Here is a 20990-nt window from a genome sequence, read left to right as displayed (position 1 = left end):
CTAAAATGTCACATAAATGACAGCATACAATATGTTCTCTTTTGTATAAGGTTTCTTTCAGTCAGCATATGTTTTGGAGAGGCATCCTTGTTGTTCTATGTATCAGCAACTGTTCCTTTTTATTGAAGAATATTATTTCATGGCATGAACATACGATAGTTTATTCATTCTCCTATTGATGGACACTTCAGTTTTTACCAATTATGAAGGCAGTTGCTATGAATATTCTTCTTTAAGTCTTTTTGTGTACATAAATGATGGGTTGTAAGGCAGGTACATGTTTACTTTCATAAGAACTTGCCATTTTCCAAAGTGGATATACCATTTTGCACTCCCATCAGCAATATGTGAGAGTTCAGTTGCTCTAACGAGCCCATTTTTTAACCAAACAATTTAGTTCCCCAGCATGCCATTCTGAATTCATTTACCTTGGAAGATAAGCAGTGGTGGCATTTATAGATATTAAAATTTGTATATGATAATAAAGTGGTATCCTTAATTATGCATTCTAGAAATGTAGATATATGAAGGAAAATGGAACAGTGTTCATATCTAAGGGGAATGATGTGGCCCATGGAGGCTGGTGGGCTTTCATCAGTACCACAGGGTGAGGTGAGACTGACTGGGGCATTAAGAAAGCATGGCAATCTACTTTTTGAAAATTCATGCTTTGGAGTTAGCTTGTAGGACAACAGAAGTCATATTCAGTTTTGATTATGTGAGGCAACAAATACAAACTGAGAGTACTAGCACAACCTCTGCAAAGTCGGAAGAGATTGTTTTAAAAAATGTTGCAACACAGATGAAGTTCAAAGGTCCCCTTTCCTTGCCCCGTGGCCAATAATCTAGACAGGATTTCAAACACCCTGAAAGTGTAATAGAACAGAATCTCATAAAAAAATGTGGGCTTGGCAGATTTTAGAAAGGGGAGTGGGGGAAGAAAAAGAAAAAAAAAAACACAACCAGCCATCCAGATAATTTGATAAGAGAACAGAGAAGATCTTGGCAATTTCCTTGTAATAGCTGCAATTCTGGGTAACTTTATCCTTGGGGGGATGGTGAGGTGAAGATATTCCCACGTGCAAGAGCATATTCTAACAGATTTCCTACTAGAACGCTGTCCACTAAAACTGAGCTCTTATTTTTTACCTGGCGATAATCTATAGAATTTTTCCCCTCAACCACTGACTTTAGAAATGTAAGTTATTAAATTTATCCAGCGTGACATTGTCTGTGTCTGCTGCATGGCATCTGTGATATCATGAACCTCCTCCGTCTGTTCTTCAGAGAGATGGGAAGATGAATAAAGAGTTTATGTTGACAAGGACTATAAACTAAGCAGCTCCAAACACACTCCCCCAGGCTCCCAGAACACAAAGAAAAAAGTAATCACTCCAAATGACCCCCAACTATTTAGAATTTCATACCATCAAGTCAGATGAACCAAAATTGCTACCACCTGTAAAGATTCAAAGAAATACAAAAATCACTAAGAAGAGGAAGGAAAAAAAGTGGCAGATGTGCTTAGAGGGAGGGAGAACAAGAGAAGGAGGACATGCTTGGAGCACCCCCTCCAGGGGGAACTTGTGATTATATCAGAAGCTAAGAAGTTTGGCTGGATTGGAAAGTAGTAAAACAACATGTTTTATCTATTCTCCTCACACTTAAGATTTTAAGAAAAGTTTGTTAAAACCTATAGATCATCTAGAGTTATAAAATGGAAGGTTGGAAGGAGTCTGAATTTGTCTACTCACAAAATCATAGACTTAGTTTTGAAAGGGACCTTGAGAATCATTTAGTATAATTTGCTACCCAATATAAAACGTTCCTTATAAAATGTGATTCTGTTTTCTCCTTGAATGCCTTAAATTATAGGAAATGTAGTCTGCTCCAATTTTTGAGCTTTCTACCCGTTGACAAGTTTTTCTATACTATTGAAGCAATCTGCTTCACTTTAACTTCCAATCACTGGTCCTAGTTAGCAAAACAGAAGTTCACTCATAGCTCTCTACAAGTTAGGTCTTCATATGTGTAAAGTGGACATCATGAATCTTCCCGAGTATGCTCTTTCCCAGGCTGAAAAAGCCACAACTTTTTAAAGAGGATTTTCAAATTTTCTTAACCTGGTTAACTTTTTCTTCTAAATGCTCTTTATCAGTGTACTGCTTAAAATGTGATGCTCAAAATGAAATGCAATGCATTATTACCATTGCTAACTGCCTCTGATACAATGGATGGGAAGGCTAGATTACTCACTCACATTTATTCAGGCAGGTAGTAGCAGAGATAGAACTAGGAAATAGACCTCCTGAATCACAGGTCTGTCCCTACATCACACAGAAAATAACCTGTTGAATAGAAAAAAAATAAATGGTTCTTTAATATGGATAATAGAGTTTTTGTGATGATAAAAGGAATGAATGAAAACAAGGAGTCTTAGGGTAAAGAACTTCCTTCTTCGAGGCCAACTGAATTCCCTTACTTGGGTCTCCACTCCTGTCCACAAAAGAAACAAGATGCACTCTTAGATAACCTCTCCGAGTAAAGATCTTACAAAATCTAGTAGCAGAGAATCAAAACATACAAGTAACAATGGTCTTTGTTTAAGAGGTCCAGTGAGTCCAGAAAGGTTCCCTATACCTACCAACTGAAATCCCAACATGAACTTGGTCAAGCAACAGTATCCCCTGATATTAAAAGCAGCTTTATAATAAAAAAGAAGTTCAAAATAATAAATATTGGCCTGGGTGGTGGTGGTTATTGTGTGGCCTGGCATATAAATTATATTCACCTTTTAATCAGAATTTTGAATATAAAAAAATATATTGCAAAGGTGCAGAGTGAAGTTATGTTTATGGCCTCTGGAGCAGTAGTTAAAATTACATTTGAGAGCGTTGGGCAGAATAGCATTCTGGTGCACACAGGTTGGTACTTGGCTTACGTGCTTTCTTTGTATCTTTCCCACCTCCCTCAAGTTCGGCATTCATTCCTCAAAATACATATGGAATTAATTCACTATATACTTACTGCAAATCAACAGGACAAAAGGCACTGAGGATTGAAATTCTCCATTTTGGAATAAGAATAGCTAAGACACACACACACACACACACACACACAGAATTCCGTCTGTTGAATGGGATCTCTCTTTCCTTACGAACTCAGCAACTAATGTAAAAAAGACAAACATGCATGCAATAAAGAAGCTATGCTAGTATGAGAAAAAAAGTGGATGCATAAAATATAAACATAACAAGACTAAAGCTTTTCATCTGCAAGCAAGGGGGATAATTTAGAATTGGAATTAATTTGCATTTGACATCAGATTGAAATTCCATGAAAGTCTCCTAACACAAAAGACTCAGGAACTCCCCCTCTTCTGTCAGGGGGATGCACTGCCCTGTGAAATGAACTGGGCCCTGGGATGAGCTGATCTGTACAGCAGGCTGCCCGAGCAGATTAACAGGAGGACAGCAGCCAGTGTCAAACTGGGTTACACATCCCCATATGGTCAGCTGTGCAGTTCTTAGACGCTGACATACCTGAACTTGGCATGACTGAAGATGGCCTGCAGGGAAGAGACTATGCTCTGTGGTTTGGTCCTTGTTTGTTTGGTGTGGGGACTGCTATGTTTCGACAAGAGAATTGAAAAGAACAACTGAGACAGGGCTGAGAAAAGCCCTTTTGGTCTTTCCCCTCCTGTCACTGGGTAGACTAGCAAGGAAAAAACTGTTATGTTGGAAACAAGCCTTTCTTATTCCCAAAGCAATGGACTTTAGAAGCCAAATGACAAATAGAAACCAAATCTAGGAATGCTGAACTCACTGAGAAATCCAAAAGAAAAATATCAATTGTCAATTCTTTCCCAAAGGGGTTGGAAGGAGAGGCTGAATAAAGCAATTCTATAAAGTGCAATCCAAAAGCCCTCACTGTTTACTGCATGGTAAATCCTAATGGCAGGAGTGGTCTCATCCAGTTAGGCTGGAAAATGAGCTACAAGAAGATAAAGTCACAGCCACTAAATAAAGTAAGTAAGTGCTTTATATGTCCAGCAGAACACCCAGACAACGCAGCCTTGCTGCTCTCAGCTATTCCTGCAAAGGGGAATTCTCTCTTTCTGACAGACACCACAGTAGAGCATCTGGCAGTCAAAACGTCATGAAGATCCTGAAAGCAGTTTGCGTGGAACACCACAGAGCTGGCTGATGTTTGAATTCTGGGCACAAGATGTTTTATTTCCTTTTTCTGAGTTAAGAATGGGCCTATCGCTGGGTGTATAAAAAAAGGACAATGAACCAATAAAGAGCAGATGCCATGCATAATCAACTAAATCATGTCGATCTCTCCTTCCTTTAGAGCTGAAGACTGACATTCGTCTGTTGATTGGGAACAAGTTCTTGATAGTCATGGGACCCGGGTCTCTCAATTCTATACTCCACCTTGACACTATGCAAACACCCACCTATGGTTTCCCTTGAGGTCGTCTCAGCAAATAAAAATCTCAGGTGTATCAAGACACTTCTGAGTAAAAACTCTCAGGAAACACACATATGTATGCACGAGGAAACAAGCAGAAGAATGTTCCATGAAACGCTTTTTGGAACAACAGCAGCAAAAAATGAAAACAACTTCCATGTTTATCAAGAGGAGAAAGGATAATAAAATGTAGCATGTTAATATAATGGAATGTGACACCACAGATAAAAAGGACAAATTATACCTCATTATTGGCCTGGAGAAATCTTGAAAATACTACTGAATGAAAAAATGTTGCAGAACAATACGTAGCGTGAACTATGTACATAAATTTAGAAAACACACAAAGCAACATAATGTTCATAGGGAAAACTACCAAATTTATGGCAGGAACAGGCCTGTCTAGGCCTGGGGATCAAATAGGATGTTATCTACACCACAATGTTTTGCTTCTTTTATATTTTCATTCAACTACTTTCCTTTCTTTTTATGCTTCCTCTTACATATTATATAGATTTTAAAATAAAAATAAAGATAAAAAAACAAAAAGTGTTAATTTTCAAGTGGGAATATACTATTCGTTGCATTTCAATTTCTCAAAAAAAAAAAAAAGATCACAAAGGGACCAATCATTTAACTGTGTTATGGAAGATGCATCGATTGGCAGAGCAATCATAGCTATTTGAATAAGAAGTTGCTACTTCAGACATGGGCCAGCCATTCAGCTGTACTGGACCTAGACAAAGTCATTGGAGAGAAGGTGCAGAACGACATAACAATTATGTGGTGTCAGCATCAGAGAGATCTGGGTTCAATTCCTGGTTCAGCCACTTAGTGTGACTTTGGATAAGCAGCTGAACCTCTTTGAACTTCAGCTTTCTCATCTATAAAATGGGAATAATTCTTATCTCACACAGTTTTGGGAAAATTACCTGAGATAATGTATGAGCACACTGCTTAGTTTCTGCTTAGCACATAGAAAATATTCAAAGAATGGTTGGGGAAAAGGAAAGGGATGAAGAATTTATTATTATACACAGGTTTTACAGAATTAATCATTCTTTTATTCTACATATGGTGAATATGGGACATTCCCATCATAATAGTGGGGGAAATGAAGGGATAAACAAATACTGGATGTGAGGTGGAACCAGGAGCAGGAAGCCTTCTAGATGTGCCCCAACCCCCCATGCCTTCCCATGAGTACTGAGAATTACTGTCCCACTCTAGCAGAACCAAGTTCTGGGTATTTTAGCCTCCTAAAACTGCAGAAGTGTAGCTGGTGGCAACTTTGGATCACTGCTTTCTTTGGGAACCTAAGTTCCAGAGATGACAGAAATGTGAGACTTCCTGTTGACAGCAGCTGAAACCCCTGGGTATACAAAATTCTGAGGCACAGAAAGGTGATGGTGGCTGGTACTCATTCTAAACCCCCAGGAAGCAGTATGAGAGGTCTCAGGGGACACACCCAATATCAGAGGGCAGGAATCCCAAATAAAGGCCAATAGGATATCCTACAATATCTGTCCACTCCAAGTCTCACTTGCCTCCTGAAAAGAGACAGTAATATATACGGTGTCTCTCCCCGTACCCCCACCCCCCAAAAAAGTATACATATGTTAACAGCTGATAGCTCAATTGATGTTTTTTTCTTTTCAGATTTAACCTACTGGAATTAATAATTTTTCAAGTGTGTATACATTTTTTGGGACACCCTATATATGTCTCTTTCCTCCAAATACCAATAAGGGTTCAGAACAAAAGACTAAAAAATTTGACATCACAAACTTTTAAGAAACCTAAAGGTGAGACCATCTCCCTTTCTCAACTTCCTACCCACACTGTCCAGAACATATCACATGTCACTGTTAAAAGCCATAATGAAATGCTTTTCTTAGCTGTTTGTTGCTCAACAACATTTTCTGCCAATTAATCCCAATTTTACCCAAAAGTCTCAGTAGCAGATACCTATTTTTCCTCTAGGTATTTTTTTTCTCTCTGGTTATTAATTTTCAAAAATCACAATGACCAGGAAATGAATAAAACTGACCTTCCTTTGTATTAAGCCTCACCTAAATGGTTCCCTCCTTAGACACATAGGTGGCAGGGCATTTATAGGCTATCCTCAGTGTTTCTTCTGAAATTTAAACCTGTTTTCTCAATCTTTTTAATTTTAAACATATTTTTATTGATTTCAGAGAGGAAGGGAGAGGGAGGAAAGAAACATCAGTGATGAGAGGGAATTATTGATTGGCTGCCTCCTGTATGCCTCACACCGGAGAGTGATTCTGCGACCTGGGCATGTGCCCTAATTGGGAATCAAACCGTGAACTCATGGTTCATAGGTTGACGCTCAACCACTGAACCACGCCAGCCGTGCTCTCACTCCTTTTTGTGATACAGAATAATTTGGAACGAAGGAATCAGCAACCCAAGCAATGTTTCTAGCAGTTCTCAAGTATAAAATTGCTTAAGCAATATTCTCCAGATTTTCCTCAGTCCAGGACAGTGGCTATCATTTTAGCAGCCAGGTGCAGTGACATGTTTCCTATTACATTTAGAAAATGAGGAAACAGATGGTGGGAGGGATTAAGTGACATGATTGAGGCCAAGAGTAAGAGTTTTAAAACTCTCCCTCTTTCATTTGTTGGAATACATTCTTTCTGCATACTGGTCTGCATTCTCTCAAGAGTTTAAACCAAGTAGGCAACGACCATGGTGAATGCCGACTACCTGGGAGTAAGAGTTAGTAGCCCAGCCTCTTGAATATGCTGCCTGTCACTGAATCCTTGAGTGAGTCTGCCTACACTAAGCAGTATCTCCTCAGTAGGGTACCCCAAAAGTCAGAGGTAGTTTGTCTGATGAGGTTTTTCATAACAGAGAAGCATGGTCAATGGAAACTGGGGGTGAAGGAAGATGGGAGTGAGAAAAGGAGAGAGAAGGAGAGATTAAGGCAGGAAGAAGGAGAGAAGATAACTCCAGTCGATCCTACCTTTTCTTTTTTTTTGGGGGGGGGCTTATAATGTTGGTGCTAATATAATATAAAATGGTCTATAAACCTATGAGGAAAAGCTTTCTTTTCATCATGATAAATACTTCTGGGTTTGCACATATACAATAGTTTATAGTTGGAAATCAAAACTCCACCTGCAGTTCACAATGACCTGGGGTTTTTTTGCCTGGTCCCCTGAAGTTGCTCTGTAGCGAAGCCAAGTCAAAACAATGTTGGGGGGAAAAAAAGGCTGCAAGTTCCTGGCAATTTCCTTTCTACTCCACGTGCTGCCAAGGTCACCTAGCGGTGACGCTGAACTCGCCATTTGGACTTTTTTTGCCTTTTCCTCCCCCTCTTCCCCTCCCTCTACTTACGTACATACTGATATGGTTTATAGCCTGTACCTCAATAACATTATCACCCTGAATTTTTATCAGACCTCGGGTCAGGGGAAGCAGGAAAGGAGATTGGATGTGAGTCTGGGTGTGGCCAAGTCCTGTTGCCTTATCAGGGAGCTAAGAAAGTGAATTCACCTGGTGTGCTTCTGGCTGTGAAGTGCAGTGAGGTGAGCCAAGGTGCCAAGGGGTTACTAGGAGTTACTTGGATAAGTGCCCAACGTTTGCGGGACTTAGCTCATCAACCTTACTAATTTGCCAAGATGTATTTCCTGTTGGATTTCTACCTCCCTGTCATCTAGGCAAAAGAATCCAGTGTATAGCCTGTTTGGTGTGTACAGAAAACACCCGCTTCCTGAATTAAATCCAGTTATGGTAACTCATTCAGAAAATCCTTGGGATCACTGGCACAAGTGAGACTGCCCAGGATGGAGGAGTTGAGTGTTTAGCCAGGGATGACCTTTCAAGGATATCTGAGTGCTCTCCTCACCACTGCACTGACCTGTACCTGACCTCTCCTACATCAGTTCACAGACTACCTACGTCACTCTGGTGCCTTGTTTTCCTGTCCTAGAAAATGGCAGTCCTCACTGCTTATTCCTAAGCTGCTTCTATTACCTGCCCAGGGAGAGCTGGTGAGTAGAAACACTAAGCCTCTGAACAAAAAACCAAAAATACAAGATCAAATGTCAAGAGCTTGTGCTTTTGGAATTTGGAGCTGAGGGTTGGCTGACCGGGAAGCCCTTTAGCTGGTCCTGAACAGAATGTTAGTGGCATTGTCCTGCTGTGTTAATTTGGGGTAAAATTGGCCATTGCTTGGGTTCTACTAGAGAATAATTAAAAATCAGGTGAGAATACTGACTAATTCTCTCCTATTAAGTTTTGGCTGAAAATACTGCAGAACACTAAGGGAAGTGTTCATGTTCTGAAACACACATTGCGTTAAAGAGAAGGTAAGAGATGAGATGGAAGACCCTACCTTTCTAGTTACAGTCAAATTGTGCCTACACCTATCTGACCTCCTTTGGAATCTAGGTGTGATCAACAATGGCAATCATCACTTCTACTCAAACTAGAAGACTTTCACAAATCAAAATATCCATAGTCAAGACACATTTCAAGGGACTGTATTCTCTGGTTAAATATACAGTGGGGGTGCACCCAGGCCCCTCAGCAAGCAGCTTATATATCAACATAAAAGCAGGACATTCATAGACATAGAATACTTTAATTTCTGACCATCTCTCTCATTAGAAATTATTTGGCTTTCTTTTAATTCCGTTAAAAAAGATGTTCATGTATCCATTCGTTCATTTGCTCACTCATTCATTTATTCATTCATTCAACACAACTGCTGTGTGCCAGGAAACTGAGGTAAGGATATAAAAATGAGTAAGACAACAAGTAGTCTTTACTTTAAATATTTCACAGCCAGTAGAGGAGACATAAATACGGGGAAATAAACACAGTCTAGTATGACTGTGACAGAGCGTTGTGTAAGGTATGAAGAGGCACAGAAGGAGGGCCAGTCCCTGCCTGAGAGTCAGGGGGAGTTTCCCAGGGACAGAAACATCTGATCTGCATCTTAAAAGTTGAGTAAAAGTTTTCCAGGGGAACAAATGCCTAGTGCAAAGGAAGAAACTTTGCTATGGCATGTTCAAGGAACAACAACAAATTTTGTGTGGGTATACCAAGGGAATGGTCGAATTTGCAGCTGGGAAGAGGGAGGGGCTGGCCAGAGAAGGTACTTATATGCAAGGGCTTCTCCTCCGCACCGCCCCCCCCCCCACTCCTTTCCCTGGAGGTGATGGGAGATCCTGCAGAGTTTTAAGCAGAAGAATTTGCTTAATTCTTCAAATTTGTATTTTAGAAAGGTCACTCAGGCAGCATTGGAGGGGGGTGGGGGCACTCTACCATGCAAAAGCAGAGGGGACATATTGAGACAATATGCAAAATAACTATGATAAAATTCATGATAAATGCTGACATTAATGTGGATATTTGTGTAAGTTTTTTCATGCATCTTACACCATTATGAGTGCTATATACAATCTCATCCGAATTCAGAGATTGGAATGGCAGATGAGGGAAGGCTTCCTGGAGGAGGCAGGCAGGAACTGAGAAACAACTAAGGCTGGGATAGGGGGAGCATCCTGGATGGCAGGAATAGCATGAATGAAATGTGGTGCTTCTAACTGCAGGAGAGAAACATGATATGTTTATGATTTGGAGAACACCTATCAGATTGACGGGGAAACAGAAATAAAATTATTGGAGGCGCTACACATTTAGGCTGGACTTCCAAGTTATACAGTCCACCACAATCCAAATGGCACCCCAAAGTGGGACGAGGCCGTTAATCTCTGTGGACACTGAACTGACACGATCATGCCTGTAACTGTTGTAGAGGTTTTAGTCCATTTCTAAGTTTGTGCATTTGATTGAGATAAAATACACAACGCATTTTCTTTCCTTAATCACCAACCAAGTGATGTGACATGAGATGAGCCGGGCTTACAAACTAGTACCTTGTGAAGCTATCCTCTTTATCTAATAAGTGTTCTTCAGGAAACACAAGAGTATATACCACAGGCTGCTGAGAGGGAGCTGGGAAGGCCAAGAGAGTTTGTGCCTGTGACCTAACTGAAACTACTTTTGAAACAGGAAAATCTGAGTGTTACTTATACATTTAATGCTTCAACGAGACAGAGATGTGAATAATTAGATCATTCCAATCCTCCGAATCGAGTAATTCTACCCAGTAATAAACCCCGTTTTGGATTATTGTTCTTTGTTAATTATTAAACTAACAAGAGCATTCATTCTAATCAGCCTGTCGAAAGCACAAAGTCAAATAAATAGTTTGTTTATTCTAACAACTGACGCTCTCAGCCAAAACAAAGAGGATTCCCCCAATTTCTGCTTTTATACAATGTGGCTTTACCATGGGATGATCTGTAATTGAGGGAAGGAATGTGAAGATGGAAGCAACAGAATAATGCAGTTTTTTTTTTTTTCTTCAGGATGACAAGGATGAAATGGATTTCTTGCCAATTTAAAGCACCAGGCGTGACAAGGTGCAGCTCATGACCGACTCTGACAATAAATCAATTATTTCCAGTATTCCCTTAACCTAGCACACACATGATAACTGCAGCACCATTATTCAGTTCTGTTGATTATGTAAGGAAGGAAGCCACACATTTACTTTAAAATAATATTTCATGGACAAGAGAGAGTTAAAGTTTATCTTAGACTCATTCATTCTACATCATGAATGACCTCACTACCCCTCCTTGTCATTAACAATGCTAAGTTATTGCTGTATGATTTTACCTACCTCATTTTGAATAGTTCAATAAAGTTGTCCAACCCATGTGTCAACAGACCACTTGGAGTTCAAGCAACACTTCATAGCTCTCAGATGGGTGATTACAATGTTTTCCTAAACATATAGATGATATATGATTGCCAAATTGCAATAATCTTCCTAGGCTACTACTGGGCCTGGCAACCTCTCATCACTTCAGGAATCAATTCACAAAGTGGGAAAATAAAGTCATTTTCCTCAGCAGTTTTAACAAATTTTATGCTTCATATGGACATGGATGGTCAAAACTCATTCTTATTTTCTGATTAGTGCTGCTCAATTAATCCTCAACTCTCTTACAATCGGCACTAAAGGAGACATAATCTTCTTTCTAAAAGTACATTTGGCCCGGACATATCCTGATTTCACCTGTTCAGGTCTCTGGGTATTCAATAAAGCAAGTTCAGCCGCTGTGCCAAGAGGCCACACAGAGTTCAAGGTAACACCTCACAGCCATCAGCAGGTTAATTATAATTTCATTTTCAAACATACCGACTGCATGCTTGTTTCAACTCCAAATGACCTTACCTGCTTAATTTTTTTGTTGGGGGGGGGGTGAGGGGAGAGTGGTCTACACGGAGTAAATTTCTGTCAGCAAAGCTGAAAGGCCACTCAGAGTTCATGGTAACAATTCATATTTTTAACAGGTTGCCCAGACCTAAATCCTCACCTCCAAACATTCCAGAGAGAGCACTTAGTAGCTATGAAGGAAGTAGGGAGTGGGGGATGGGGAAGGAGAGGGTGGGGAAGGGAAGGAGAGCTATGGCTCCTGACTTGGGGAGATCTGAGAAGTTCAGTGCCCATGGCCGTCTTGGTGTGCGGGTTCTGGCTCGGGAGGAAAGGCCTGGCAATTTCAGGGTGGAGCCTTGCAGGAGTTTCCAGGGCCTCACTTGATGACTGCATCACTGCATCCCGGCCAGAGCAACACTGGCCCCGAAGCAGCCTGTGTTACATTCTCCTTCTTTCTCCGTGAATAGGAAGAGAAAAGGAAGCTCTCAGAGGGGTAAATATTTTCTGCAACAAGGGCCCTTTCTCTTATCAATTAGGCTGAAAGAGCCCAGGTAACATCAATGAGAGCAGTCGTTTCAGATGTGATTTCTCATCCCCTGCTGCCTATATTGTATCACATGTCAGAAGGACAAGTTTTGTGGGACCAACTGACCCATTTTCCCACTTAACAACCAAACCAGAACAACTGGCCCCAAAGCTTTTGCTCAGGAATGCTTTCTGCATAACTCATCACTCATCCTGTACAGAAACCTCATTCTCCATTTCACAGAGCTTAGTTGTTTGTTTTGTTTTAATTCTTTTCTTTTTTCCCCCCCCAAACTACCTAAATGACTCAGCTGCTCATAGTGTTGTTCATGTTGTGAGCTGAATTTAAGAGAGACCTACCTCAAAAATAAGCAGAGACCCCACCAGCATAGTTCACTCTTGGCCATTTATTCCCCTTGAAACAATCATTAGTTGTCTGAGACTTGCCCCAAGTTGCCTGAGAGAAGTCTTCCCTGGCACTTAGATCACGGACTGGCTTGGGCAGCATCTGTGTGCTTACCGCCTGATGTGCCTTGTCAGCCCGCTGACAAAATAAAAAGACAATTTCTACAATGTTCGCTCATTCCCTCTTCAGAGGATCCTTTTTTGGCAAACAAGTGGGTGGTGTAACAAGCTTTCTCACTCTCAGAACTTAACCGCAGATTATCTCAGTACTGCTTTTCAAATGAGGGAGGTAATTTCTGGCTGCTGCGGGACCACAAAGCATTTACTCGAGTGCCCCACCAGAAAGCAAGAATGTTTTGTAATTGTTGCATAACCCAGCGATTTAGCCTGTTCTCTTCCCCCAAATGAAACTTATAAGAAGCCCAAAGTATAAAACACAGAATATCAAAGCTGTTTAGGCAAATGTAGGATAAACCACCTAGGGACTGTCAGCTCAGCCCGCACACCCACTCCACCCCCATCTTCTACTGCCACAGCCTCAAATCACCTGAAGCAGTGGTCGGCAAACTGGCCCCTTGAGTGTGGCTCTTCCACAAAATACCATGTGCGGGTGCTCACGTACAGTGCGATTGAAACTTCGTGGCCCATGCCACGGGGCCAAAGAGCCGCATGTGGCTCGCGAGCCGCGGCTTGCCAACCACTGACCTGAGGGAGCACAGTCAAACCACTACACCATGCAGCACAGCTTAAAACCACCGAGCGATGGACATGGGTGGTAATTAGAAAGTAGGCATGTCTAAGTGGCAAATCTTTTCCCCAAACTTAGGTAACTCAGGATATAGGAATGATCATGCTAAAACACTTTTTCCATTACACTGTCATCTCCTGAAGGTAGGAGCTTTGGCTTATTTATATTATACTCCCCACAATACCTCGCTCATCCTAAATGTTCAATAAATGGTACATGATTCTACCTTGCCTCATTCGGGAAAAATTCTTTCTGTGCAGAGCATGTCCTTTTCAGGGGGCAGAAATGACATCTCCCTCCTCCCTCACTCCACATTCGCCCAGAAATCCCTAATCATCACAGGGATCACGAGAGACTGGTCTTCACATGAGACTCTTCATCACAGAAACACTCCATCTGACCTTCAAACATGGTCACCACTTTCCTTAAGGAGAAATGTAGAATGACAATTGAAAGTTGAGGCCTTCAATAAAGCGTATTTGCTCTCAACCCTCCCACTTATAAATAGAAACAAACTGATCATTTCTATTTTCTGGCATTCCAAAGGACATCCGCAAGTGCAGCCTGAGAAAAAGTCTTTCTTGTAAGAGTTTGAGTCAAACTGACGACAATTGCAGGGAAGCAAAATCTCAATGAATTAAGAAAATGCTCTGCAGTGGTTCTCAACCTTCCTAATTCCGCGACCTTTTAATACAGTTCCTCATGTTGTGGTGACCCCCAACCATAAAATTATTTTCGTTGCGACTTCATAACTGTAATTTTGCTACTGTTATGAATCGTAATATAAATATCTGATATGCTATATGTGTTTTCCGATGGTCGCGACCCACAGGTTGAGAACCACTGCTCTAGAGAATAGCAGTTTTGCAGCCCTCATTTCATACATTAGAAACAAAGGAGACATAGGGAGGGTTACATGAAACTCACTGGTAGTAGATTGGCGAAAGAAAGCAAAACAGTGAAAGGGAGGAACCTCTGCGAATGGACTAAAAAATAACACTGACAGACACATACTTCTAGTCTTTTCATTGGTGGGTACAGGATAGTTAACATTTACAGAACATAGAATGTATGTGGGAAACAAGATAACAATGTGGACACATGCTGGTGCTGGTGGCTGTGCCAACAAGGGGGTTTGGAAAAGCAGACTCTTCACTCTGTACTGACTCATTTAGAAAAAGTCACGTGACTGAGGAACAACATCATCAGCAGCAGCGATGATGACAACAGAAGATCACTCTGTTATCTAAGATGCACAGGACTTGAGTTAGGAATTTTCACATTCAGGCAACCCTGTGACTACTTTGGTCTCCGGGTTTGTAGGGCCTGCCACACAGGTCTTCCCTAAGCTTGTCAGGTTTCGTTGCCCATTTTCATCCACAAAAAAGCAGTGAGTGTTAAACCAAGGTAGGAAATCATTGAAGTCTGCCTTTCATTTTAGAAGAATTGTTCCTTCTCAGTCAATAATCAATTATGCATTTACTGGCATCGCTGGGGGTCCTAAAACAAAGCATTGAACTTGAAGGCACGACACTGGAGCCCAAATCTAGTATTGCTACTGAAGAGCAGTATGAAAGTGCTCAAGAACAGCTTGAGTATCTCTTTCCTCATGTCTAAAAGTGGAATAACAATCACTACCTCACTAGATTATTTTTAAGATAAAAAAAGATAATTATTTATGAGAATATCTAGCACTGTTCCTGGTGCATGTTTGATCCAGGATCCCCTGTGGGATCCCAGGCATGTGAAGGATCAAAGGAGAGATACAAAGAAACGGATTGTGACTTTGTAAGTCAACTTCCATAAGGTAGATAGATCCCAGGCACTTTGTAGCAGGGATACAAGCCTGGCTGTAGGGGACTAAAGTTGCGGGATGGGAGTGGGAGGAACCCAGGGCTCTGAGTTTGTAACAAAGCAAACCTCAGGAGATATGGAATTGAACCGGATTCAGACCACTACTAAGATTAAAGACTAGAACCAGAGCCACATTCGATTGACTGTAGGACAATCACACTAAGGGCTGCTCCATGAAATGAAAAGGACTTTCATTTCAATCACCGCATCCTTCCCATAGCTATCTCCTCCCTGTCACTCCTCTTTTTCTGACCCTCTTTTATACCTGAATCAGGGCTAATCTGGAGCTAGAACACAGACTGGGAAGAATCCTATGGTCACAGGCCTATTTACCAGTGGTAAGATCTGGACCTTTAGGTAATTATTCTTCTGCCAAACTTTCCGGAGTTCTAAAGTCCTCAGGGATAATCTGTCCCAGTCCTTAATATTAGATTCAAAATGGGGACCAGGTGGCTTAGAAGATTTGGGCCTTGGTCCACCTAAAAATTGTACAAGGACCCAAAATACTAAAGAACTGCTTTTTATGGTACATATGATAAAATATAATTGAGATGGAGGTCATTTTTTACTCCTTTCAAAGTTATGATGATAAAGGAACTTTTGCTGAACTTACCCTTCCCTTTCGGATCAACATTAGTGAACTAACAATTAATAGAGACATTTTTTCTAGAGCTACTGAGCCATTTAGAAACAGTCAGGTGACTGAGGAATAACATCATCTTCAGCAGCAATGATAACAACAACAAGCTTCAAGCAAATAAGCCTTACTGAACCAAGAAAGTAAGGATTCCTAAAAATATAGTCACAGTAAGCATGCATCGGTCCTTAATCAATGTCCCCTTGGCTCTGTGCAGTGCAGCCCTTCCCTTTGGATATCCCATCCCTCATCCCCTTTCCTTAATAAATTCATTTTTTCTTTATCCACCCATTTGAGATGGCTATTTAGCCTGCCCATGTACCACCATGTTAACTAGCTAAAAAGAAAGCTAATGCAGCCATACTAATATCAGACAAAGTAGACTTTAAGGCAAAAAGCGTTATAGAGATAAGGGGTACATGTCAGAATGTTAAAAAAAATCAATCTACTAAGAAGATGCAACAATCCTAAATTTAAATGCACCTAGAAATTTATGCTATGATATATGCAAACAAAAAATGAATAGGACTAAAAGGAAAAATAAGCAAATTTACAATCATAACTGGAGAGTTTCATACCTGTCTCAATAACTGACAGAATAATTGGAACAACCAAAACCTCAGAGGAAATATAGAATATTTACCCATTGTGATGAACAAACATGGTCTAATTGATGTCTCTAGAACACTGCAACCAGTAACTGCAGAAAACACGTATTTTTAAAGGACATATAGAATATTCACCAAAATTGACCATAAGCTAAACCATATGACAAGTCTCAACAAATTTCAAAGAACTAGAAACCACTCCATTACATTCTTGACCATAATAAAATCAAGCTAGAAATCAATAACAAAAAGATAGCCAGGAAATTAAAAAATGGAAAATAATGTCCTACTAGATAACTCATGTATCAAAGAAGGAATATAAAAATATTTTAAGCTGAATGTTAATGAAAATGTGACATGTAAAGATCTTTGGGATGAAGGTATAGTTGTACCTCGAGGGAACATTAGTGCCCTAAATGCGTACATTAGTAAAGAAGAAACACTGAAGAAGAAAAAGGTTGGATCTAGGTATTCATCTCAAGAAGTTAAAGAATAGCAGACTGCTATTGCTGCTGCTGCTGCTGCTGATTGCTATTGCTCAGGGCAGAAATCAGAGAAGTAATAGGCAAATGTAAATTGAAATCAACAAAGTTAAAAATGGTTCTTTGAAAAGACTAGTAAAAATGATAAATCTCTATATAATCAAGAAAAAAGAAGACATACATTACCAATATTAGGAATGAAAAAGTACATAACTAAAGATCCTACAGATAATTAAAAATATAATTAAAAAATATTATGAACAATTTTATGTCAACAGATTAGGAAATTTAGATGAAATAGATAAGTTCCTTAAAAAAAACAACAACAACAACAAAAAAAAACACAATTTACCAAAACCGACACAAAAATAAATAGATCTGACTAGTCACTATATTTAAAGAAATTGAATCCACAATAAGTTTCCCAGAAATTATTTCATTGGTGAAATCTTCCTCACATTAAAGGAAGAAAGATCACTGATTCATACACAAATTCTTCCTGAGAAAGGAACGGAGGGAATTCTTCTTAACTGATTTTTATTAAACTGGCATAACCTTGATACCCAAACTGGAAAAGGCCATTATAAAAAACAAAATCCAATAGAAGATTGGGCAAAATACTTGAACTAGCACTCTACCAAGGAAGATATGGTAATGGATAATTAACATATAAAGAGGTTGTTCAATATCATTAGTATTAGGGCTATAATACTAGACATACCTTGTTTTATTGCACTTTGCTTTATTGCACTTCATAAATGATGCATTTTTTACAAATTGAAGGCAAGATCTACCACTAGCAAAAAGATTACAACTTCCTTTATGGCAATACTTGCTTTATGGAGGTAGCCTGGAACCAAACCCATAATATCTCTGAGAGATGCCTGTATTGTCTATAATAATAAAAGCATAATATACTAATTAGACTGGATGTCCTTCCGGATGAAGCCAGGGCTGCGAGGGAAGCCCAGGTCCCGGGTGCCAGAGGGAAGCCAGTGCTGGCAGCCGGGGGACGGAAGGCCGACTCTTGCATGAATTTCGTGCATTGGGCCTCTAGTATTATTATATTGCACAATATATTATTCTATTATTCAAAATAAACTCACACTGAAATACCAATACACACCCACCAGAATGGCTAAAAATAAAATGAATATGATACGATGTGTTGTTGAGGATGTGGAGCAAGTTGAATTATCATAACTCGGTATAAACTGATTCCAATCATTTTGAAAAACTGGTAGTATCTATTAAAGTTGACATGAACATATTCCACCCAACAGAAATGGGTACATCAAAAGGCATATACAAGCCTACAAGACTGTTCAAGGGAGCATTATTTGTAAAAACCCAAACCAAAATATCCCAACTGTCCATCAACAAGCAAACAGAATTAATAAATTGTGGCATATTCATATAATAGAATATTTTACAGCGTGGACAAAGAAAAGGGCCACATACTAAACCTGACAAGCCCAGAGGAGGCCTACAAGGCAGCCTTATAAACTCAGAGACCAGGATGGTCTAATATTAAAAATTTCTAAAGAAAAGCAGTGCATGGCAAGTAGTCATGTCCTAGGCTAGTATTTTTAGGACAATCTTTGCTTATCTTTAGCCTGTCTGTCGTCTTTTTTGCATCTGTGATAACATACCTGGTAACATACCTTTGGAATATCAAAGTATTTTTTTTCCCCTAACAAAGGTCAATCTTTGCCTTAAATGAGCCTGTCATCTTTTTTCAGCATCTATGATAACATACCTGATAACATACCTTTGGAGTATGAAAGTAATTTCCTTCCCTCCCTCACCCCCTCAAAGCATAATCACCACACCACACCACACATTCCCTCATTGTATTATTCTGTTAAATGTTAACTATCCTATACCCACTTACATAAAAGAAATATATATTGTTTTACCTATATATATATATATATTTCAGAGAGGAAGGGAGAGGGAGAGAGAGATAGAAAAATCAATGATGACAGAGAATCACTGATTGGCTACCTCCTGCATGCCCCCTACTGGGGATGGAGACTGCAACCCAATCATATGCCCTTGACTGGAATCGAACCTGGGACCCTTCAGTCTGCAGGCTGATGCTCTATCCACTGAGCCAAACCAGGTAGGGCTATTGGTTTTACCTTTTATCCTATGCCAGAGATTTCCCTGCTTTGCTTTCTCCCACCTTCCTAATCTATCACCAGTGGATTTCAGGTAACCACCTTATGTTTTTCCCTTTGATTCCAATGCAGGAGGGTCCTCAAACTTTTTAAACAGGGGGCCAGTTCACTGTCCCTCAGACCATTGGAGGGCTGGACTATGGTTTAAAAATCCTATGCACACTGCACTTATCTTATTTTGTTAAAAATATATTTTATTGATTTTTTACAAAGAGGAAGGGAGTTTTGTTTTTGTTTTTAATTTCTTTATAGATTAAGGTATGTATTTGCATGTGGCCCGTTGGCCGTAGTTTGAGGACCCCTGTTCTAATGTATAAAATAAGTGGTAAAACTGACATTTTCCAGAGCATTTTCTCAATCTGTTGAGATTTTGCTTCCTGGCAATTGTTGTCAGGTTAGTTCAAATAAACTCATAAAAAAATCTTACAGCCCTAACCGGTTTGGCTCAGTGAATAGAGCATCGGCCTGCGAACTGAATGGTCCCAGGTTCGATTCTGGCCAAGGGCATGTACCTTTGTTGCAGGCACATCCCCGGTAGGGGGTGTGCAGGAGGCAGCTGATCGATGTTTCTCTCTCATCAATGTTTCTAACTCTCTATCCCTCTCCCTTCCTCTCTGTAAAATATCAATAAAATATATTTTAAAAAAATCTTACAGGCTGGATGTTTCTTACGTTGACAAGAGCAATGAAAAAAATAAATAAACTGTTTCATGCAACAACTTAAATGAATCCCATAAACATAACCCTATATAATAAAAGCCCTGCGGCCGAATGACCAGAAAAACTGGTTAACCAGTAGCTATGATGTGCACTGACCACCAGGGGGCAGGCGCTCAATGCAGGAGCTGCCCCCTGATGGTCTGTGCGCTCCCACAGTGGGAGCACCGCTGGGCTGCCTGGGATGAGCAACGCTCCCACAGCCTACTGATCCCTGCAGGCTACACCCCCTACCAGTGCACAAATCCCGTGCACTGGGCCTCTAGGGTTTAATGAAAGAAGCTAGACATAAAAAGAGTACAAACTATATGATCCCATTCATATAAAGTTCAAAACAGGCCAAACTAATCAATGTTGGTAGAAATAAGGATAGTAGTTACTATTGTTTGGGTGTGAAGCATTAAGGACTGGGAGTAGGTATAAAGGAAATTTCGAGGGATGGGGGTAATTTTTTTTTAATCTGGGTTTTATGGGTATATTTATCAAGCTATATAATTATGATATAGTTTTTTCTGTCCTACAATAACATGTTTATGTTAAAATGTCAATAAATGGAATATTTAATTTGCCCCTTTAAATCTATACTGCTTGAGAACCTCTAAGTGGGTATACAGTATGTCCTAAGTAGCAGCCAAAGAAATTCACAAGATATGTTCGTGAGCCTGTTACTTGGTTGGTTTTCCACTCAGCTGAACACAGGTAGGTGCTGTTATGTGTGTATTTACCATTTTAAATTTGAAAATGTTTTCATTTTTACTCCTTGACTGGGCCAAAGGGTGCCCAGACCTTTGGTCAAACATTCTGGGTGTGTCTCTGGGGGTGTTTCTAGATGAGATTAACATTTGAATTGATAAACTAAGTAAACCAAATTGCTCTCCCTAATGTGAGTGGGACCCATTCAATCAGTTGAAGGAATGAATAAAACAGAAAGGCTGACTCTCCTGCAAGTACTAGTCAGAGGGAACTGCTCCTGGGTGCCCTCAGCCAGATAATAGTCTTCTCTGGCCTTTGGACTGGAACTAGAACAACAGCTCTTTTCCTGCCTCAAGCCTGCTGGCATTCAGACTGAACCTACGCCATTGGTTCTC

General features: G+C 40.1%; 1 protein-coding gene across 5 annotated transcripts in view; it reads right to left on the bottom strand.

Annotated features, from left to right (window-relative positions):
• EXOC6B (exocyst complex component 6B) overlaps positions 1–20990 on the bottom strand; it is a 521374-nt gene that overhangs the window by 60793 nt on the left and 439591 nt on the right. The window lies entirely within an intron of this gene.

The sequence above is a fragment of the Myotis davidii genome, unplaced genomic scaffold (assembly GCF_000327345.1).
Source record: "Myotis davidii unplaced genomic scaffold, ASM32734v1 scaffold247, whole genome shotgun sequence".
NCBI classification, from domain to species: domain Eukaryota; kingdom Metazoa; phylum Chordata; class Mammalia; order Chiroptera; family Vespertilionidae; genus Myotis; species Myotis davidii.
The sequence above is the reverse complement of the archived record's forward strand: the minus strand, read 5'-3'. Positions and strand labels throughout refer to the sequence as shown.